This window comes from Prinia subflava, chromosome 3 (assembly GCF_021018805.1).
Source record: "Prinia subflava isolate CZ2003 ecotype Zambia chromosome 3, Cam_Psub_1.2, whole genome shotgun sequence".
NCBI classification, from domain to species: Eukaryota; Metazoa; Chordata; class Aves; order Passeriformes; family Cisticolidae; genus Prinia; species Prinia subflava.
In genome coordinates this window covers 31,484,967-31,509,199 of record NC_086249.1, presented here as the reverse complement: position 1 = coordinate 31,509,199, position 24,233 = coordinate 31,484,967, and positions in this window count along the sequence as shown.

Here is a 24,233-nt window from a genome sequence, read left to right as displayed (position 1 = left end):
AATTTAAGACCAATGAATGTGAATTTCTTTGGGGGTTTTATATATAAATATGTGAAAAGTCTGGTATAGAACCATGTGAATGATTTTCACTGCACAACCTGAGCATGTGTCGATTAAATAATTCTGCTGCACATCCTGGCCAGAATAAAGTAATGTCTTGATTCTCTAACACTGAAAAGATGTTGTTGTAGAGTTTCTGTTTTTCCCATAATTTCAGTGACAAGGGCACCTACATCTACACCAGCAATAATGATTACTTCTTTTCTTCTTTTAAACAAAGCTTTTTAAATTGCATTTAGGCATATAGCAAAAAGAAATTAAAATGTCACTAAGGACAAATATAATATCTAGATATTAAGGGCATCCATGACTCATGGTAATAATCCTAAATGTTCAAGGAAAAAAAAAAACCTCTTGTTGCTCCCTTTCTGAAGGTCAGTACATTCACAGTCTGCAAAGTTTCCGTTCCCTTTGCACACAGACAAAAGTTTTCTTTTTCATATCCTCCTACAAGGGATCACGAGTACAAAAGTTTAGGTTTACCTAAATCAGTTGTGGACTTTCTCACATTTAGTGCTCAGATAAATTCTCCCATAAGCCATAAGTAGTCTCAAGAGCATATCAAAGCCACACTGAATAAGTTGAGGTTTTTAAATCAGTCAGAAACTCTAATATTTACTTGGAAGAGAAAAAAATAGTTGGAATTAGTTGTGAGAAGATCTTGGTAGATGCTGAGTTCAATTCTCATTTTAGATTGAAGAATCTGCTCACTTTTCTAAGCTTTATTGTCTGCTTCTAAGAAGACTGTTTTGTTCTCTTGGTGGTACAAAAAACATACATTCAGCAGGAGATAGGAACGTGAAGAATGACAAAAGAGATGACTAAAATAAACCACAATCAGGTGGAAAGAGGACCACTTATATATTAGAGAAATAAAAAGGCTTCTATTCAACTGCTACAAATTATGTCAATTCAGAGCCCCACATTCCTGTTTCTTTCCAAAGGAGTTGTTTTTCTAAACAGCAGGTTGTCTGCTTTGACTCCAAGTTACTTCCTGCTGTCAGAGTAAGAAAATTTCTCTAGATCTGACTTCCCTCATTTATTCCCCATTACCTCTCTGCAGATATTAAAACCTTCCCAAGGTGTTTAATTTGCTTTAGTTGAACTAGCTGCTGCTATTCATAGAGATTTTTTTTTTGTCAATACTCCTTCAACTGAAATAGAATCAAATGTGCCACTGTTTAATTTCCTGAGGATTATACTGGAGGTTTTCTACCACGACTGCTGCTAGGTTCAGGAAGATACAAGTGATTTCTAAATCATGCTAAATGTGATTCCATCACATTTTACCTAGAAAATGGGTGATTGCCTCAACAAAGAGTTCTGTTCTAAAGGCCAAATACCTCAGAAATTAAATCATCCATCCAGAGGCTACAAATACAAGATGAAGTTTCCCAAAGTGTCAACATCACCGTTTCAAATGGCACATAAGCACATGGGAACACACTATCTTCCACAAACCCACATACACAGGGGAGCTTCAGCCTTCTGTTGCAACATGCAAAATCAGGGCCTAATTCTGTAAGCAAAACCAGAAATCTGATCTCTGTGCCTGCCTGATTTCCCAGAGCAGCTCATGGGGAACTGATTTGTGATTTACAGCAAAACCAAAAAACCCCAAGCCTCTGTATGCAAACTGAACAAGCCATAAATCAGCTCTTCGTGAACAACGATGGCACAAGCAGTTGCAGCAGACAGAGGGTTAAATGAGAGCAGTGGGGGCTGCTTAGGTTAATCCTGGTGCCACAAGGTACTAAAACTGCAGCCTGAGAGAAGATGAGCTTTCCAGTTTTGTATTCTGTTGCACAGTACTGTGTTTCTGAAGAGAAATAAGAGGAATCATAGTTGTACTGAAAATGCTTTCACTTTCACTTCTTAGGACTTACAGGAATAAATAAATTAAAAGTAATGTAGCATGCACTACTGGAAAAAAAAAGTTTATTTTAGACATTAAATTGTAATATTTTCATGAGAATATATTAGAGGAAAAACATAATGAAAATAGAAAAATAATGATGCAAAATAGAAAAAGAGTGATGTGTTTTTGATAAGGGTTAAGCTAGTATTTTTTGGCTAGTAGCTACAAATGGATTATTAGTTTACATATCAGTACCCACTGGATACATGGAACAGGGAGGGGATTCAGGTGAGGAACAAGTGCCAATTGAGTGAATATAAATGGCTATTTATGACAAGGTTAGAAGGCTGGAATGTACTATCAAATTTTGACAGATTTGCTGTTAAGTTGTTCAAAAATTTGAAAAGTTACTGGGATGGAGTGGACAGACAGATAAATTCTTATTAAAAAAAAAAAGGCATAAATGAGATGCCAAAATCAGGTTAAAATGACATGAGATGTCATGCTGAACACTCACCTGTTTTTTTTTAGTGGACTAGCTAGAAAAATTGCTCTGTTCCTGGTATACTTATTTAAAAGGACCACCTCAGACTCAGAAAACAAAGAATATACTGACAGGGCTTGATTTGGCATTAACCAGTGGCTGCACTGACCTAAAATCCATTTATCTGAGCACCAGCCAGTACCAGCCATCTCTGGAATCAGGTAATCTCTTTATGTAATGAAAACCATCTCAGCCTCTAGTGCAATAATCTGGGCCTATTATCTGAAGTTCAATGTTACTAATTGTGATAATCCAAAAGGTCACTCCAGTCCTAATGAGCAAAGATTTTTTGGGAAAAGAAGTTTGCATGCAAATTGAAGCATTCTTGGGTCAGGAATTCAGAGTGGCAGTGAACACAGCTGGCTCAGGAAACAGGAGTTAGATGCTGTGTTCACTGCCCCACAGAGCTGCTGAGACAGAGGGTGAAGTAGCCTTGGAGAAGCAAAGGGTCCTTTGTTTCTCTGCTGAGTTATTTCAGCCGAGAAAGACCTTTTTCCACTGAAAAAGCATAGTCCTAAAGATCACTGAGATCAAAGAATGAGAAAAGGCCCGAGGTAAGATTCTCCCATCCTTCCATTGTGCAAGATTCAAGAAGCAAAGCACCCCATTCCTAACACACAAGACAATAGGCACATGTTTTGAACAAAAATTAAAACCTGATAGAATGTGCTTTCCAGCATCTGGAAAATTAAGCCCCAGCTTTTGAGGTTTCTAGTCTCTGCTTTATAAAACATTATTGTCGTAAATTGACATGAGGTGGATTTTATCGTGCTCTGAGAATAAAGTACATATTTAAAACAGACTAGACCACCAGTTCTGAGACACAAGGTGCTGTGCTCCCTTCAGGCTCTGGACTAGTGGAGATTAAATTACCATCTAAGGACTGCCACAGAAGAAGTCTCAATATCAAATGTGTTGAAGCCTTAGGCAAACAGCATGGTTTCTAGCACCACCTGCACGTTGAGAAGTACAAATGCAAGGGTCTGAATAAAGTACCAGTGTCTTGAGGCTTGATACTGGCCTCTTGCCACTTCCATATTACTTCCTTCATTTGATTTTAAAGAAAACTACCTTTTATCCTGTCTCAAAGCTCTTCCTAATACAGTTTTGAATGTATATCTATCGAGGAACATGGTTTGTGTCAGAACTTTTTCAAACTTTGTCAGAACTTTTTCAAACATGTATTGTAGGTCTCCAGAACACTGTGTCTTTCACTTGGCCGCACAGTTATAAAGCACAAAATAAGCTACTGTGAGAACATTTCCAAAATTAAGCAGGTTATCTTCCTTTGAAAGTATATACAAGAGTTTGGCATCGGCCCAGGACTGTAGGAGTTTCTGGTTTTAGTGATTCTGTTTTTCTTACTTGGAAACAATTGTGGTATTCATGCCTAGGGAGTTCATGAGGTTACAGCTTCTGAGGCTGCGTTTCTCAATACGCAGCAGTCGCTACAAAAGATGCAGCATACTTCAGTGTTACCACAGTGATTCCCCTTCTGCTGGCTCCTGTGGAGTAATTAAAAAATGTGTGTGTTTTAAAGTGAAACATTGCTTGTACATATGAAGCTACTCAGTCCTTCATCCAGACATGCAGACCTGAGGGCCAAGGCTTGGTAGACTGGGATACATGTACTTTGTAATTGTGAGCGCTCTTCTTTTGTTTCTGGCCTTCAAATCTCTTTCCCCCTCCAGTCAACTCCTCTCTACCCAATGCTAATCTCCTGCACACAGAAAATGAGCACATTTATACAATATCCTATTTGTCAAACGTTGTTTTGTCCCTTTAGTTATTACACACAAGTACTCTTCAGCTGACAAGTTGTCAGCTGCATTGTTTGCAGGTTGTCAGGCCTCCCACATTACAGTGTACTTGCCCAGCCTCAAAGAGAAAGACTATGGCTTTTTCATAGACAAAAATAAGCCAAAAAAAAATTAATTGTGAACCAAGTTCTTCTGTTCAATAAATAGTTGAACAAAAGACAAGTCCCTGCAAAGCGATGTGTGCCTTCTGTAATACAACACTATGGCAGGCACTGCACTGAGCTAAAGAAGGCAGGCATGCCACAGCAGCTCCAAAAACAAAAGGAGCTGCTGACCAACAAAACTCTTGGGAAACACCAAAAAAGGGTGCAGAATCTGAATGTCAGGAAAGAGAGGGACAAAGGTTACAATGATGCAATTGCCAAGAGAGAATTATCTAGTAAAATGTGTAAGGGCTATAGAATAGATATTTATATCTGAGCTGGTCTGTCTTTATAGTTGAATGAAAAGATGAACATGCCTTTAGGATGTGTTTTTGTGTTAAATCCTAAAATAGACATTTAAAATAGATTACATGCATCACCCCGAAGTGCATTTTCTCTTCTGTTGATTGCTAAGTAGGTGGGAGTGTTAAGACGCTGGGGACATTGTTCTAAAGTCTTGCATTTTTTTAACATCATTTGGAGGCAAACATAACTAAATTCAGAGGACAAGAGAAAATGATAAACAAGTCAATGGTTGTTCTAGATATGCATGTTTTAGTGCATGGTTTATGTAGCAAGGGCAGGAACCCAACAGTTGTCCTCATGGAGCAGACCTGTGGTCTGCTGCCATTTCTAGGAACCACAGAAAATACAAGAAATTCTATAGCAGGAAATTATGAGTAAACACAGCAGCTTTTCAGATCCTTTTTTCTTTTTGTTTCTGTCCATTTTTTCACTTTTGTTCCATCAGGGAGAGAATTTGACTAAAAACTGAAGAAAAACAAAATGAAAATTCTTTTTGGGCAGAAGATCAGAACAAGAGTTAGTTTTTTTGGTTTGTTTTTTAAAGCACTGTTGTGCAGTGGGTTTTTTAAGAAGCTAATCAGGAAAGCGTCATTGTTTTACTGGTACAATTACATACAATGAGCTATGGCAATAACATATTCCTAAGAGGACACTATCTGTAGGTGTCCTTTAGCAAGCCTCAGATCATAAAACACCAGCCCAGGAGGCCTAGGCTGGGTAGCCACAAAAAGCCTTTTCTGAGCAGCAAGCACCTTTTCTTGGGTTGGGCTAGCCCTCCCTGCAGTAAAGGCACTGTCCCCACTGCCACTACATGTGAACATGAAAATCCAGGTACTCACCAGCCATGGCAGCTGCATCTCATGTCAGCAGCAGTTTGGCCATCTCATCCTCATTCTGTGTGTTCAGCAGGTAAAATAAAATGCAGGAGGTGACTGCTGTTAGGGCAGCCAGAGGGAAGAGAGGGTGTAAGGATGAACAGCTCATCGGGAGGGTGGTCCTGCAGAAGAGCACAGCAGTGCATTTCACACACCAGAGTTTTGGAAAGCTGAGCAATCCACAGGCGGGTTCAGGCACAGAGAAACTTTTGACCTACTTATGAAGTGTGGCATGGGGCCAAATTTCACGAACAAGTAGTCAAGATAATCAAAATTATCTGGCTGCTCCCACCAAGGGCTGTGTTTTCCAGAGTGTGATCTATCATGCAGCATGACAGTAGTATTTTATTGCCAAAGAGGCTTCAGTGGAATCCTCAGCAAGGTTTCAGATTGGTTTCTGGGCAATGAACTTTACAGAGGGCAGGATATTTGACAGCACTACCCTGAAAATTTGTGGGAATCTGAAGGGGTGTGAGAGTTCATGGATTGAATGTGGATCTCTCCAGTCCATGGAGCCAAGGACTCTGAGGAGTGATGCACATTGTTGCTGTGGAGCTGCAGTGTTTCTATGGTGAACATCTCCTCTTCCAACAGAAGTGTATTCAGCAGGCAAAGTCCATCCCTGGGGTGGCTACAGTCATCCTAAGTACTGCAGACCACACACCTCAGTGCAAGGCTGTTGTGAAGAGAGGGAAGCAACACAGCCAGGCTATCTCACCTCCCCTTTGACATTCCCATAGCCTCCTGCACCCAGCCACTGCAGAGCCCACAAGGCCGTGCCTCCCATCTGTGCCCCAAAAGGGAGCTGCAAACAGCCGTCTCTGTCCCTGAAAGAGAATTCACGGGACCTTCTTGACTTGCAGCACAGGAGAAGCCAGAATTCAGGTAAATCTGTGTTTCCTGGGCAGCCTGTGAACTGGAAGAGATCCAGCCCGGCAGAGCACAGACATTGCCTGACTCAGTGTCACCCACATGGATGAGTGTGGTATCCAGTTCAAAGGACAACCAGGGCAGGTCATGTCCCTGCCACGTGGCCACATTCCTGGAGCAGGGGATGGTTCTTGCGTTTTTCACACAGAATTTGATTAAGAAGTCTGTGCAAATCAGCAGGTCATAGGCTGTGACTTAGGCAATGAACCTCCAAGGCTGCTTCTGGTCACAAGAAGTTAATGAGGTAAAAATTCATATGAAGAGGAGGAACAAAGTACAGCATTGTCTGCAAGGATTTAACCACCCATGTGCCAGGTGCTGAGGACGACTGGAATTTTTTCATCATACCAGAGTTTAGAGGTACTATTGCACTTTTCCATACAGAGCTCTATTACAAGAATTCACAGAATTATAGAAAGGCTTAGGCTGGAAGGGATCTTAAAGATTATTTCATTTCAGCCCTGCTGCCATGAGCAGGGGCACTTTCCACTGGACCAGGTTGCTCAAACCACCACTAACCTAGCTTTGAATGCTTCCAGGGATGGGTCACCCACAACTTTTCTGGGGAACCTGTTTCAGTGTCTCACCACACTCACAATAAAGAATTTCTTCCTAATATCCAATCTAAGCACACCTTCAACAGTCACATCACATGCTGTAAAGGTTTTTCCTCAATGACTTTAATTTCAGAGAATCCTCCCCTTCAGTGCTACTCAGCTGCTTGCCAGTTTTTGAGTGTTGACTCTGAAAATTAGGGCTACGAAGCATTCCTGGCATTTCAAATGCCAATCCTTCTCATAGCGTTCCACTCTACACAGTGGGCTCTCTGCTGAATGCTGAGATTCAGCTCAACTACACAGTAGTTTAAAAGAAATTGAACTTGAAGAGAACTAGGTATCACATACTAAACTTTGAGGGTTTTCACTTTTTTTTTTTTTTTTTTTTTTTTTTTTTTTTTTTTTTTTTGTTGGTTGGTTGTTGTTGTTTGTTTGGGGGGGGTTGTGTTTGTTTGTTTGTTTGTGTTTTGTGTTTGTTTTTTTTTAATCAGTTGGTTAAAGCAGCAAGCACCTTCTCTTGGGTTGGGCTAATCCTCCCTGCAGTAAAGGCACTGTCCCCACTGCCCCCACTGCCACATGTGAACATGAAAATCCAGGTACTCACCTGCCATGGCAGCTGCATTTCACATTAGCAGCAAGAAAATATTTCCCTCCCCAATTTTTCCCAGCAGAGTCAATTCTTCCCTGTCAACTCTTTTTGAAAACAAAAGTAGTGCCCATGCTTCTTCCACTTTTTCTCTAAAACTAACACAGAATCCCAAATTAATTAAAATATGATCAACATTAGAGAAAAAGATCATGGATTTGCTAACCTCATCCTATATAATTAGGCATGAAAAGCCTTATCTCTATTCCATTGGAAATGCAGCAACAGGATACAAAGCAGAGACCCAGGGAGCTGATTTGGTTTCCTGACCCTCAGATTTGCAGAGGTGGGTTTTAAATGTGGTGACTTGAACAGAGCACAGACACTCTGCCTGACACAGGCTGGTGAGGAAATGCCAAGGAGGGGCTGGTGGTGTTTTAGCACCACCGGGTGGACAAATAAAGGAAAAAAAGTTCATTTTTGAGACTGTGTGCATGGGTGTCCTGGCAGGCAATGGTCCCACCTCAGAGCAGGAGCCCTGAGCATTGTCCCAACCTCAGCTGTGCTGTTCTTCTTATTGACAAGTATCTCAGGAAGTTCTCACACATCTCTTCACCAAATCAGGCATTCCTTTTACACTGCATGTGATCCCTGAGTCTGGAAAGTCTTCCCAGAAAACACTAGATTTGTAAATACAAACATAATATCTGTTAAATATGATCACAATAGAAAACAAACACTATGTATATTTTTTAATTCAGAATTTCAGTTGCCTCAAAACCAGCTCAGATATTGCTCAGACACTTCTCAGTGTTTTCATGCCAGTTTTGTTTCTCCCTTGAAATCAATGCCCTGGTAGGTAAATGAGTGGATTCCTTAAATCACAGGAAAAAAAAACCCCTGCTTTATGTAGTGTTTCAAAGTGTTTCTTACACCTTGACTGTTCTGTGGGCTTTTGGACAGTAATTGTTGTGGGTGGCTGGCCTTGGACAGCTTTAATGCTGTTCACAGAAGATATATGAAGACATGCAGCAGCTGTAGCTACATAAGAACTGCTTTCCCCTGGCACCAGATAAGATAGTCTGTTGAATTAAGTAAAACTGCTCTCACCCTCCCACCTATATTCTATGTGATTTACTGGCACACTTCTGCCTAAAGCTTTGGCCAGCTCTGTGCCCTGTGACTTATCTGTTGTGGAACTGTTCTTTGGATTGCAGTACAGCCCAGAGAGCCCTTTGTGCTACTCCACAAGTGCACATGCTGTCTCTACACGGGCACTTACCTTTGGCTGACATAAGCCAGGGAGAAAGTGAAGCACGGGGCACTCTGGCAGCAGGACCCCGCCCTGGCCCGTGTCCCCCTCACTAAGCTGGTGGGAAGCAGGCAGGGATGGCTCCTCTCCAAGAGGGGATCTTCAAGTTTATGTGGCAGGCAAGGACAGGCAAAGCTCCTAAAACACATCCTATAAAAGGGTGTATTTTGGGTGACTGGTGAGTATCCTTTGGGTTACCTGACCGCAGTGCTGTAGCCAAGAAATCTCTCCTGACAGCAGCTCCAGGGCACACTCCACACACCCTTTCTGCAAATTCCACATTTAACAGCACGTTTGCTGCTTGCTTATCACACACAGCCTGCTTAAAATAGAAGCATTTGAGCTGACGCCTCAGGTCCTCTCAGCTTTGAATGAAGGAGGAAAAAAAATCCCCTTCAGAGATTCTAAGTGTACAAATTGTAGTTCTTGCTAATCTGAGTCATGTACTTCTTCTTCCTCCATCTCACACAGCTCTGAGGGTCAAGTGAACTGCTCAGTCAGGTCTGGCAGTAGATTTCTCAGCTCTTTATAAGACATCAGAATACTTGAATCTAAAATAATGCAGCCAAAGCAATTAGTCGCCTGCCCAAAGAAAGTGAGAAGGACTCTGACTAGTATTTTAAAATAGTTTGGTAGAGGAAATTCCATCTCCTACCTATCTGCCACTGTACCATACCAGACGTGGCATTTATTTCTTCAGCCTCAGCACTCTGTAATCCTTGGCTGCTTGATAGGCGAAGCATCGATAGGAAGATTGGGAAATCATGGCATTATTGTAAGCTCTCTATAACCCAGACATGTTGGTTGTGCTCATTTAACACTTCAGAGTAAGGAGGGAATTCACAAGAGGTCCTCTGCATCCTAAGCTGTGCAGCAGCCTGCCAGGCCAGGGGTCTCAGCGTGGTGGCCCAGGTGCCCGGGCTGGCTGCCCCTCTCAGCTGATGGCACACAGTGCAGCCACAGGAGCCTCTCAGGGGGTGCTGGAGACCTGAACCCACTGGAACACTGAAATTCCTCAAAATCAGCAGGGATGGGCAATCAGTATGTTAGATCCTGTGCAATATCCCCTATCACAACAACCTCAACCACTTTCTCTCTTTTAAAACAAGTAATAAGTTGCAAAGACAGCTGGGCTGAAGGGAAGCCTCTGAGCGATGGACTTAAGTAAAGCAAGGCCATGAACTCCCTGAAAGGCAGTATTTTAACAAATGTGTGTCCCTAGAACTTCTCGCTGGTTCATTCCAAAAAGCTTCCCAGCTCTTGCTTTACCTGTAGGCATTTTGGATCATTTGAGTGCTCCTAAATGTTCCACAGGGGAAGGTGGGTGCCTAATGCAGGGTCCAACCTCCATTTGGAAGATCCTTAAACATCTGGTTCTCAACATCTGAGAGATCTATTCTAGAGCTTGTTTAGAAAGCACACTCTATCTTGGGAGCAGAGGGCCTGCATTTTGTCCTTCCTCACTGTGCACTGCCCAGCTGTTTGTGTACCACCTTTCTGTGCAAACAGAGCTGCTGCTGCGAGGTTCACCCAGCAGTTTCACAGGGCAGCATCTGTGACCTTGCAGTTCCCAGGCCTCCCCTGGAACAAGGCTGATTGAAGGAGAGATTGTGCTATCCCACAGCTGTCCCGGTACCTCACAGTAACAGGAAAAGATACAAGTGGACCACAAATGCATTTGAATACAATGAAGTTACTGTTCCAGCTCACCCAGCTGTGGCAATGACTTAAGGAAGGCAAAGAGTTTGTGCCTTGATTTTCATACTAGGACTACAAGGGCTTTAAAAAGCTCAGAGTCCATGACTCTGGTTTCTCTTACCCCTCTTGCTATGTGGCTAGCTTAAACCCTCAGGCTCTCTCACCTGCTGCAGATTTGCTCAGAGCTGTAGCAATGTGTTTTATTTCCCAACTGAACCTCCATGGAAATGCAGCCTGAAGACCCGAACCTGTCTGACTTAACAGCACTCACCATTTCCCTGCCTCTGCCCTGCCTGGGCACCGCCCAGCTTCTCACCCTGTTCCCCACCCCGACCATCTGATCCCCCCAGGAGGCACCAGTAAGCCATTTATGTTCTCATTCTGAGCTTGTTCCTCACAAACACCATTCCATAATTGGGTAACAGAAAACAAACATGGAAAGGAAACGGGACAAGACCCAGCCAGCAGGTCCCCACACCCCACATGCATCACACCACACCATGCCACACCCCACCACGTCCCTCTAATCCATGGTGCCACCCACCAAACAATCCGATTGCATGCAGCTTTTCCAGAAGACAGTGAAGGAAGAAACCAGAAAGGTTAAGCTTGTAAATAGAGGTTAAAGTCATAGAACCCAAAAATAAAGAAAACTGTGGATTCCCTGCAGGTCTGATTTTCTGTCTTGCTCCTTTCTGACAAGGTCTGCAAACATCTTCAGAGCAGGATCCAGCATCGGTGCACTGCCTCCTCAATGCAGTGAGCTCCCTTTGCTCCAAGGGAGTGGGAAAAGAGGTTTGGACTCACAGAAAACCCAGGTACTTGCATTGATTAGTGTAAACTGTAGGCTAGTTTAACAGCAAATAATACAGAGGAACGTGCTACCGAAATGTAGTAGGCTATTTTTGAAACAATCGTTCTTGTTCCACAATTGCAGCTGGTGGCACAGTTCTCATCCCAACGGAGATGTCCATTTGTATGGCCAGGACTGAACTGCTGGTGTTACCCAGCAGCTGGCTAACTCCACATCACAGGGATTCATCACCATTTAGCAGGCGCCAACGATTTAGGTAACTCTCAAGTTACACCCACATTTAACCTGAGAGCACTACAGATGCAAAACCTGAGGGCTCATACCTGGGGGCTCAGTGTGAGAAGTACCTAGAGCTACCATAAAATAGTGCCTGTGTATTGCTTTTTCATGAAGATTATGGTCTAATTGAGTAAACATCAATTCAGGGAAGCCCCACGGCCTGTGTTATGCTAGATATCAGATTAGATAACAAGGAACCTGTCTCCTGGATTTACAGCTGTGAAATGGCTGAATCCTTTCTACAACTGACTGGGCAGACTTTTAACCCTCTGTGAATCCAAAGGAGAGCTGGCTAACCAAGTTGTCCTGTAGACAGTTTATCCTGTGTCATTGGTGAGCAACAAATCTCCTAAATATGCCTCTTGTATCAACTATCTCATTTTTAAGCTAATATCTGAAGGTGATATAAAGGCAATTCAAACAGTGTCTGTAGACGGGTATTATAAACGATCAAGTTTTTTAGTTGCCTTTATCTGAAGCTTATTCATGTGCAAAATTTTAAATCAATATTTCTTCCTTGCTTCTCACATGCCGATTTTTCTCAGCATCAGGAGTTTTAAAAATCATTACAAAATAGGCAGAGAGTGAAATGAAGCATCTATTAATATTTCTGATTTTGGGAAGAAACTAGATTTTACTAAAACTGCCTTTTTAAAATTGAGCTACTCTAATCTAAGATGTCCATGGCTTTCTCACTGATTTTTTGCCTTCTTCCTTTAAATAATGGTTCATGATCTGGAAGCAACTTTACATGAACTGCCCAATGAAACTCAGTATCAGAAATATTCATGTAGTCAGGATCACATGAATTTGTGGATTTGCCTCCTTTTCATAACCCTTTTTTAAAATGAACTCTCAATATTCTCAGCTGAGTTGACCAAAGCTTTTCAGAGATGAATATTAGCAGAATGAGGAGAAAAGAGCAAAAGGCAAGAGATCTCAGATACAAAAGTCACCCAAAGCTGACATTAGAGAACTGAAAGAAGAATACAGGAGCGCTGCTCCAGATGGCAGGAGCTGCAAAGGAGGAAGAGCACGGCTGAGAAGCAACGAAGGGAAGCTAACCATAGATTAAGGAGGATGAGAAACAGACGCTCCAAGGCATGCATCCAATTCTTCAGGTTACGTAAAATGATTTTTTACCATTTATGCACTTCCCTCCTTTCTGGGTGATGCACATTGCAGATAGAGTTAGTAGCAGTGCTTGCAATTACCCCCGCCTGACAGCTCTTGTTACAAGCTCCTGCTTTCAATTGCTGCTAAGTTTGTTAGATGTTACTCATCCAGGCTGAAATGTCTTTTGCCAAGGCTTGGCCTCGGGCTGATCCTTTCCTCTTCCATTTTCTTTTTTTTTTTGGGGGGGGAAGGGGAAGGCAGTTTCAGTAAAAATGGTTCTGTGGTTTCCAGGGCAAGATTAGGCAACTGTTTATTTGAGCAAGAACTTGAAATTTGGCAAAACAGGGGTGTAGGTCACCCTCGTGCCAGAAGACATAGCCAAGTTATGAATGTGTTTTTAAAAAGTCTCAGCCCATGTAGTTTAGCAGAGACTTGTCAGATGAATTTTCAGGGGGTTGTGTCGGTGCAGGGCACAGGGTGTCCCCTGCCAGTTTCCAGGCCCTCACAAGACTGTCCCCAGCAGAGCTGGATGGTGCCTGCCTCCAGTGCTGCCACAGGCCCTGGGCAGGGCAGGGGCTGCCCCTGGGTGCCCAGGCTGCCACTGCCTTGGGGGGCTCAGGGCTGGAGGTGGTGTGAGCAGGGAAGTGGGGCTGAGGTACCAAGGTAAAAAGGCACTAGGACAACAAACCACAGAGAATCAGCCTGTGATGACATAGGAATGGCCCAGCCTAGCAAAGACCGAGGGAGGGAGGGAGGGAGGGAGGGAGGGAGGGAGGGAGGGAGGGAGGGAGGGAGGGAGGGAGGGAGGGAGGGAGGGAGGGAGGGAGGGAGGGAGGGAGGGAGGGAGGGAGGGAGGGAAGGAAGGAAGGAAGGAAGGAAGGAAGGAAGGAAGGAAGGAAGGAAGGAAGGAAGGAAGGAAGGAAGGAAGGAAGGAAGGAAGGAAGGAAGGAAGGAAGGAAGGAAGGAAGGAAGGAAGGAAGGAAGGAAGGAAGGAAGGAAGGAAGGAAGGAAGGAAGGAAGGAAGGAAGGAAGGAAGGAAGGAAGGAAGGAAGGAAGGAAGGAAGGAAGGAAGGAAGGAAGGAAGGAAGGAAGGAAGGAAGGAAGGAAGGAAGGAAGGAAGGAAGGAAGGAAGGAAGGAAGGAAGGAAGGAAGGAAGGAAGGAAGGAAGGAAGGAAGGAAGGAAGGAAGGAAGGAAGGAAGGAAGGAAGGAAGGAAGGAAGGAAGGAAGGAAGGAAGGAAGGAAGGAAGGAAGGAAGGAAGGAAGGAAGGAAGGAAGGAAGGAAGGAAGGAAGGAAGGAAGGAAGGAAGGAAGGAAGGAAGGAAGGAAGGAAGGAAGGAAGGAAGGAAGGAAGGAAGGAAGGAAGGAAGGAAGGAAGGAAGGAAGGAAGGAAGGAAGGAAGGAAGGAAGGAAGGAAGGAAGGAAGGAAGGAAGGAAGGAAGGAAGGAAGGAAGGAAGGAAGGAAGGAAGGAAGGAAGGAAGGAAGGAAGGAAGGAAGGAAGGAAGGAAGGAAGGAAGGAAGGAAGGAAGGAAGGAAGGAAGGAAGGAAGGAAGGAAGGAAGGAAGGAAGGAAGGAAGGAAGGAAGGAAGGAAGGAAGGAAGGAAGGAAGGAAGGAAGGAAGGAAGGAAGGAAGGAAGGAAGGAAGGAAGGAAGGAAGGAAGGAAGGAAGGAAGGAAGGAAGGAAGGAAGGACATTTTGGTGATAGCTACCCTGTCCTTTCCAGAGCCCAGAGCAGAGCTGAGGTCACCTCCAACAGAAACCTGGAAGTCAACTGGCCTGTGTGATTTTTCCTGCTTGCAGGGTCTTCTGCACTGGCTGAAAACCTGTAACTACTTTTCCTTTATCAGGTCTAAAGCTTCAGTTCTCCAGCAGAGAGATGGACTAGTACTTCTCATTGGAGCGCCTCAGCTTGGGATCAGGGCAAACATCTCTGCCATCTGTCATGCACGCTCTCCCCAATGCTGCAGGAGAGACGAGGAGTGAGAGGTGGTGCAGAGCCTGACCAACTCTCTGTGCTCCCTTCTTTGCTGCTTGGTGAGGAAAGAAGAGCAGCTGTCCCTAGGCTGGGCTGCACAGAGGTGACAAAAGGCCCTTACACCAGGCCAGGCATTGCTTCCAGCCCTGCAGCACAGCACAGAGCAGTTATGGAGGAAGAACAGTAGAAAAGCCAGAAGCAATGGCTGTTAACCATTTCCTTACTCCTGGGTCCCAATGATTTCTTTCTTCCTCAGCCAAGTCAACAGTCAGTGCTCTCTCACAACCCCACCAGCTCCTCACCCCAGTATTTTCAATCGAGATAAAGCTAAAACTCTATCTCTGTCACGCCAGCATTTCTTCGTTCTGCACCTCAGCATCTTCCCAATACCACTGCCACCAGTGACCATTATCCCTCAGGCCTCAGCTCCAGTAACTTCTGAATATCCCAGCACCCTCCTGCTAACTCAAATCCAGTGACAGTCCTCTGGAGCCCTTCTGGCTCTTGCATTAAACCCCGATACTCTGCAGCCTCCACACCCTCACACTCCAGTCCTCCCCACATCACCACTGACCCTGCTCCAACAACTCCCCATCCCTGGTGCTGCCCAAGACTCCAAGGTCTGGATCCCAGTGTCACCCTGAACACCTTCTCCAGCCGCCTCCTCCTCTTCATGCAGGGGCAGGTGGGCACAGAGACCTCACCAGCAAAGCAGCACAACACTTGTCTGACTTTTCTAGACACAGCCCACTGCCCAGGGTTGGGGTTCCTGCAGATGGCCTTGGACACCTGGATTCAATCCAGTGGGTATCTGTTTCCTTCACAGTGATGAATGGAGATAACTGGATACTTTTAGGGTACCACTGACCTGCCTCACTTTAGGTATTTACTCAGACTGCCTCAAAAGCATCATTACTTTTCTAATCACTCTAAGTGGAGAGAAGAATTATCTCAGTTTAGATGTATCCTTTGCTCTAAACATAGTCAGGCACAGAAATGCCAGGGTGGTAAGAGTTATTGAAAAGCAGAAATAAGGGAAAGCTCCAGGAATGATTTCTCTACCAATTCCACCCTTGTGCCTAGAACACACCATTCTCAGCAGGGTGTTTTTAGAACAAGTTTAAGTGTTATCTCGTTTTAAGGTCAGGGTGTTCCAGTTTGATCAGCTTGACCAGAAAAATTGCTTGAAAGTCATAGAGACTATATTCTGCACTGGAGAACTCCAGGCTGGGCTCATGTCTGTAATTCTGCAAGCAGTTTTCCCTGTTGAAAATGATAGCATAGGAATGGAAAGGCTCCAAGAAAGGATGCAAGGGCTTGGAGGTTTGGGAACAATTTCACACAAGGAGTACCTGGATGAGCTACAGTTTTTCTGCTTGAGAATAGGAAGAACTAAAGAGAAAAAAAATAAAACATAAATAGGAATAAAGTCAACAGGAAACTACTTCCCACCCTTTCTGGTGTTAACAAAAAAATCAGACATCACCAAATGAAATTTGTAGAGAACAAGTTCAAGACGAGTAAGATGCAATGGCTATTTTCACAAGAGTTAATCAGGCAAAGAGGAGGGTGACTCCTTACCACACGATGTAGTGAGTACTGGAATGTTCACCCTCTGTCAGGACAGCCTTCAGGGCTCCTACACCACGCTCACAGTGTGCAGTGTGAGCTCCTGCACTCTGCCCTTCAAACAGATGTGTGTGTGTCTCCCAGTGCTTCCAGCCTCTCTGCTCTTGGCCACAGCTGGCAAGGGGGTACCTGCCTCTGCACAGCTTTGCCCTAGGGGTTTCTAGGAGAAAAAAAAAATTTAAACATGAAAACTCAGAAATGAAAACACAGTGCACACATATGTAGATAAATATATCTAAGATTTTTTTAGTTGATCTTAAACAGTTGTTTTCAAAGTTTTACAATAGAAAACCTGATTTTTTGTGTGTGTGTGTATTGAAACGAGAAATTACGAAGTAACATTGTCTTTCAAAAATTAGTCTCAGCTCCAAGTTTCTTTTGCATAGCATAGGCTGGTTACTCATTCACTGAGTATTTTCCTTATGTGCTTCTGCAAGGAAGCTAATTTATAGCCATATTTACTTGAAGACTATATTACAATGAATAAGCATAAATAATGTATATGAGAAGGCAAGATAGAATAGCCTGGCAGGCTTCAATCTGTCATCCTTTGACTGCTAACTTGGAAATTATAAGGCAAATAATCCTGAGGTAAGGCTTTCACTGCCTTCACAGTGCTGAATGTATTAATTTTTTAATTCCATTCAGGTCTCAAGAGCTGTCAGAATGGCAGAGTTTCAGTCAATATGATTTTTCATACTGCAAATTCTTCTTTTTTTAGTTTAAAATGGAGCTGTCAAGTCTGCTGTGATGACTGGGGCAATGTTATTTTACAAAGATATCAAAAACAATTGAAACTTTCCAAGGTCTCCTGCAAGTTTCTGCACAAGATAAGGTTGTTGAGGTGCTCTGAGTCACATCCAGTCACAGCTGCTCTGGAGGCTGATAGAGAACCTTATCATCTCTTAAGATTTTTATCTTTTTTTTTCTTTTTTCTGGTGGTTTAGTAGGTGACATGGTGCCCATCAAGAGCTGCATGCTCCTTTAGAACACTTTCAGTGATGGTGATTCCACCACTTACCCAGTCAGCCTGTTCCAATGTCAGACCACCCTTTTGGTGAAGAATTTTTACCTCATGTCCAATCTAAACCTTCCCTAAGGCAAATTCCTCTTGTCCTGTCATGAGGTCCCCGTGCAAAAGCATCACCTGAAACTAAAGGTCCTGCAGGTTTCCCTCAACCTGCCTCTGCAGCAGCACTGAGCAGGGAAACTCCTCACGGCATCTCAGCAGCAACCCACTGTCATGGAGGAACAGCATCCTGAATGCACATCACCCACTTTCCAAGGGACTTGCAAAGGCTCCTTCTTCCTTTATAAAGGGGCAGGCAGTGGTTTGCCTGAGTTGGCAGGGAAGCAAATCTCCTAATGCTCTTCAGCTCGTTCCCTCCTTCTTCTTCACATGCAAGTGAAAGGGGGAATGAAGGAGGAAACTGAGCCTGCTTCTGGGGGTGAAGGAGCTGAGGATCCAGTTAAAGCTGCCAGAGACATTCCTTCTTCATTTACTGCTGCAAAGCAGAATACAATTGCCAAGGATGTAGTTAATCTATCATAAAAAATCAATTGACCTAGAAGGCTGATGCTTTTCTTTGTATCCCTACAAATGACACATCCTTTTGCTGTTTCAACATCGGTGGCATGACAGTTTTGACAATTAACAAAAAAAGCTAAAGTAACCACATTAAATTTGTAAGCATGCACTGTGAGAAACATAAAAATAGCTTAGGATGCTAGAAATGTTCCAAACCAAACACAGGCTAAAAAAAAATGAAGTTAAATTTAACAGAAATCAAATATATTTAAGATCCAGGAAATGTTAAGCTAAAATAACCCCACTTTGCTCTGACTCTAGAAAGTTATTTCAGGATCATAAACACCATTCAGATTTATACTGAGCTGGGATTTTTTTGAGGTTTCATCTATATATTTTCTTCTGTTTGAGATTCTAACCTTTACAAATGCTTAGCACTGGGCATTCAAGAAGAAATTTAGCATTTAGAAAGGCACACTCCCAATTGACTATTACGTTGTCTTGGTTTGGAAAGACAGGTATCTGTCAGAGAAAACTGGAGTTTCCCTTGGAAGGGAGAATGTAAAAACCCTCTCCCTCCAAATTATTACAATTTTGCAATTAGGAGCTTTCAGGCAAAAATATGGGAATAGGAATAACAGTTGTTTACTAGGAATATTAAAAAATATATAAATGCAGTAGTATAAAAAAAAACCACAAACAAGCAAACAAACAAAAGTCCTAGAAAACCCTGACAGAGTCAGAGATACGACCTGGCACCCTCTTGTCAGGGTTTTGGAAGCAGTCCAAATAAGTCTTCCTGGAGCAACAGATGTTGTTCTGTGGAGGAGAGATGATCCTGTAAGGAAAAAAAAGGGGTCCAGTGCTGGCAAGATGGGTCTGGTCTTCCTCCAAGAATTCAGTGGAAAACCAGCTGCATTAATGTTTGGAATTGCAGGTTTTATCCCACTGGAAAGGCTTTGGCTCCTCCCACTGGATGGAGCATCTCACAGTGGAATGAGGTGATGTTATCAGTCATGTGAGAGGCCTTAAATGGCCCATTCACAGGTGATGTCCCTCGGAGGAGGATGGGTGGAGGAAGAGATAAGAAGGCACTGCCTTATCTGGTGTTATCAGCTGTCCCATTAACAGAAGGCATCTGCCCTCTTTCCACCCCTAGCGTTACAAGAGATAAAGAACAATACTTCCCAACAGGTTTCAATAGATGAAAATAGAATACACATTTTTGGTTACATTTCTCAACCCAAGACATGTCTAGAGCATTTTTCAGGAGGCAAAGGATTGAGGACAATGGAAGTTCTTCCATTTAAGACATAAGCACTTCGGGAATTAAGCACTGCTCTGCATAAGAGATGTTTGGTTGAATAATAACATTTTTAAAGAAAACCACGAGACATATAGTGCCATTTACTTCACACTTGGTAAAAACATAATTCAGTTGCATAACTAATGTAATCTATGAAAAGAATCTCTTCTGATTTTCAAAACATCAGCAAGCTCATATTCAGGTTGTATATTTGAGATCCATGCTTATATATTGCCTTTTTAAAATTAGTGTGGTTCCTACCAACACTTCTCCATAAAGCCTCAAAGCTTCTGAATTAGGTAACACTATATAGGATACATTTCCTTTCTCTTTTTCAATGTAAGCAGCTGGTGTAAACTCCATCTCTTTAAAAATTAGTTACCAAGTATTTTCTTCTTTCCTGGGAGATAGTTTTTATTTATCTCAATTTTTCCATAAAGCTGGGTTGAGGTTGCCATTCTGTTTGGGAGAAGGAGGGGAAAGACTACTGCTTCAGATAGGACTGTCTGTATCAGTTACAAATTCCTCTGGGTTGGAAAAAGTAGCAGAATTAGATCAGAAGAAAAATTGGAAAGGGCCAAAAAGAAATTTTAAAAAATCAGTTACATTTTGTAAACTGCTCATTTATTATGAGGGAGAAGAGATGAAGTCCTAGCTTTTTGTGTCTGTCAGTGAAAAACTGAGGTTCTCCCAGCTGGTAACACAGCCAAATTCACCCCAAGCTGGATGTTTATTAGCTTTCTCTTCCAGACAACTGTGAACTAATCACATAAATGCCACAAAATACAGAAAGTCAGCTTCAGCTGGAGAGCAACAGCCCTCAGGCAGTTTCAACAGCATGAGTGTCACAAGGAGCAGCTCACCTGCTGGAGTTACTTGGTGGGTTCTCCAGGCTGGTTGAGCCAAATCTCTCAGCACACACTTCCTAAAGCTATATGGATAGCTTTAAAAATTCCCTTGCTCAGATACAGCACTGCTACGGCCCAGCTTTTTGAGGGGATCCCTGTTGTTAGTGGATTTAATGGGTTAATCCCATCATCACAGGATTATTTTGTGGATGTGTGGACTTTGGAGGACTTGCTCAGGCAAGGATGCTGGTGCCTGAGTCACCAGATCATTGGAGATCCCAGTCTTTCATGTCTAGTTCCCTGTGGTTTGGGGGAGATCTGTGCTGAGAGGAGCATAGTGCACAGAAGGGGCTGCTGGAGTATCAGGCACGCTGGTAGGAACTCAGATGGTTCAAACCAGATTGGCCATTTAGCATTTGGATCACTTTTCAATTCCTCCTAGATCTTTTAAAGCAAAGCTGGAATTTACCCTGTAAAGGGACGGTTAAAATCATGGAAGTATTCATCAAGGAAAACTGGATTCAGTTGTTGTTGAAGGTTCTGCACACAGATCTGTGATTTACTGTAGGCTGGAAGCAACGTTTAGAGTTCCCTGTCACAGCTCTTAATTATGTTGTGCAGAGCTCCAAGCTTATTTAAACTTGTAGCAGACAAGTGTGATTTGTGTGTTTAGGATCAGGGTGATTCACTCAGACACATGAAAACCCGTGGCCTGTACTGGCAGGGGGACAGCCCAAGGACAGCTCAAGGTCTGCTGAGAGTGGGCTCTACTGGTATCAACTGCAGTTATTCCCTTGCTTTATTTAAAGCCAAAAAGAAGGAGCAATTTGAAGGTAGTAGATTTAAAAGAATTACTATTATAAATTGGGAAAAAAAAATCCAGCTAAATGGAGAAATCTCTTTTAGAAGCTGTATCTCCTACTGCCCTGCCAGGCGTGTTTCATTCTTTTTCCCCAGACAGCAAAATAAAGATAGGACCTAAACCAACAATCCCATTATTAACTTGCAATTTATGGCATAGCACAGCTGTCCAAAAGGATGGTGCATTACTGGCTTGATTGCTTTTATCTGTCCACATTCTGCAATGATGCACTTAATTCAGTGTTTCATAAGTTTTAACTGTGGTCATGCTTTGATAATTGAACTACACCCTGGGAATGGGATAGATTTCTGACACCAGGCTATCACACCCTCCACTGGAAAAACACAGCAAAGGTGACATCATGGGTTTTTTGGTAAATGATGGAGAGACTCCACATACCTACTGAATGGATGAATCAAGCAATTCACCTTTCATCAAAACCACTTTAAGATAGCTTTAGAGGATTTGTAAACTTCATGGGAAATAACAGATGAATGGCAAATATGCTCTCACTTAGGTCAATTGCACTGGCTATGACTGCATCATTACTGGCACCTTTGCAACCACTTTTGTCAGTCCTTAGAGTGACTACAGGTTCCTGTTCCCCTCTCCTGGCCAGGCAGAATGGCATTAACAGGTTTGTATCAAATGGGGAAGGCAGTTGAAGAACAACCCTGGCTCTGAACCACCTGTGGCAGCTCATTTCTACACCTGTGATTTGTCTTGCTAGCATTTTGATCTTGCTTTTCATAGAAAAATCTTAGCAGCTTCTAAAAGATCACAGAGTTCATGAACCCTCTGGTGCAAATGAGAGATACCAGGCTGGCCAGGGCAGTTTTCTGGCATCCCAGAATTTCGTAGCAGGTGTAAGCACTGCCAAGTCCAACAAGGTGACCCTGTCGATGAGCTAGGCTCCCAGAGAAGGCACTTGCACTTTCAAAAAAAATTTTGGGAGTTCTTAACCCTATATATTTTTTGTGGATGCTTTTCAAGTATGACTTTTTAGCTTGTAACATAAAAGAAACCTTGAAATGGCTTGATAAAGCAAGTTACTTTCACAGTGGTAAATTCACTTTACCCATTTCACCCATTAATACAGAGATGTGAGGGGAGCAGGTTTGCCAGGAGTGTGTGCTCCATGACAGCTCAGGGTTTGGTTTGTGATCCTGTGTAACACCCCTGCTTCACTAGTCAGAAGTATCAAGTGACTGGTTTTGCTTTGCCTGTCCACGCAAAGCAAACCAGAAGAACTTGCTCGTATAAAATGGCTATATTATTAATATCTTATTTTCCATATCAGGGAACCAAGAGAATTACTGCCTTTTGTGGATCAGGCATCCTGATTGCTGGCATCAGCTGCAGTTGACCTCAGAAAGATGGTGTGTTGTCTTTTGTGTAAGATGGACATTACGGTGCTCAGGAGGTCTCTGCTAACTGCACTCAAACACTACTTGAAGAGAACAAAGTGTTCCCAACCCTCTCTCCAAAAATAGAAAAGGGAGAGACGATACTCCTTAAGGCATTTGCCAAGCGATAAGGGAGATGAACAAAAACCACTCTCAGCAAAACTTTAAGCTCACCAGAATGCTGCTTTACCTATTCCAGTGCTGACGCTGCTGATCCCGAACCCCCGGAAATCCCGTCCCACCTGTGTGGGGCAGCAAGAAACAGCAACATTATCTTGCCTGCATTTTGAAATAAAATCATTTGAGAGGGGAAAAATGTTAGTGAACTCCTGAAGGAAGTGATAGACTCTTTGATGGTATCACCTAAGTCGGCATGCCCGAGCCTGAAACCCCACCTCTCACATGTTGTTCGCTGTACATTTAGGTCACTGAAGTACATCTCCAGGGAGGGGCTGTCTCCTGAAGGCTTCAAGATACATTGCTTCCTGTCTCCCTAATCAGCTGTGCAACAGGGTAAATTTAGAAACAAAAGGCAGCGCAGCAGTGCTGGCAAATGCGTTTAGTGCACATTAAAACCTGTTCTGGAGAAGTCAGAACAGGTTGTGCGTGTCTTCAACTCAGGCTCTGAGCAAAATAATAAATGACTTGCATACATTTAGCACCTTTCATCCTGAGAGAGCCTGCAGTATTTTACATAATAGGAGTTATCACCTACCCACCCATCAGCAGGCACCTGTGGAAGGCAGGGTAGGCTGAACAGGCCAGATGGGGCACCAGCGTGGTGAAGAGGCAAGTGAAGATGATCATCTCTCTTCAAACACACAGGAGGAATTTAGGTGGGCACATGAAATAACCAGGTTGGAATTCAGCCAGGAAAACAGTGTACGAAACAGTCCTTGCTTGGCAATAAGTACAGTGAATTATTTAATGACCCTGAGCCAAACACAGAGCATTTCATCTTAACTTACTGAAATTGCTCCCAAGCATGTTTATATTCCACAAAATTCTCTTTTAAGTCTTCTGAAGCTTATTTATTCAAGGGCAGAAGTGCGAACAGCAGAAAGTCAGCTACAAGGGAGACCTTCCTCAGTAGTGAAAAAAGGAAAAAAAATGTTGTAGAGAGAAAGTTTTGAGGTGAAGGGGGTGGGAAATATGCCACTCCCTTAAGGGAAATACATACCAGTAAACAAATGATGTGTAAGTCTGCAGGCCATCATTTTTACCACACTGCTCTACACCAGAGAACGTGCAAAAAAGACTGTTCCATTAGAAAAGACCACACACTTCTTTGGCTGGATTTTTTCCCCTCTTACCCAGTTTGATGCTTTTGTTTTTGCCAAGACTGGTATCTGGGCTTAGCTTCAAGCTCATCAGTACTTCTCCCCTAGAGTTTCAGCCAAAAATACATCTTTTTCACAAAGGCTGGATGATTTTCAGGATGATTTTACTTCTCTGCAGGAGGTTTTTCTCCTACTAAGTGGGAGCTGTGCTCAATCTATTGTATCTTGGCCACACTCAAACTCGACTTGCTGGGTTAATTCACAGACAAATTGCACACATGCAGTATATTTAGTTAGAAGACGGATAGCAATAAAGTGCCCCTTACCACAGTGGAAAATATTTTGTCCAGTTTATTAAAGCAGTTGACCTTATTTAAAGCATGCAGATATTTTCAATAGGAGAAAAGAGTAGGTAGCAAACGACATCTTAAACAGGGAAGTATTCAAAGCTGGACAACTAGCTAGTTTTTGTTAGTTGTTTTTGGATTTAATTTTTTGCATT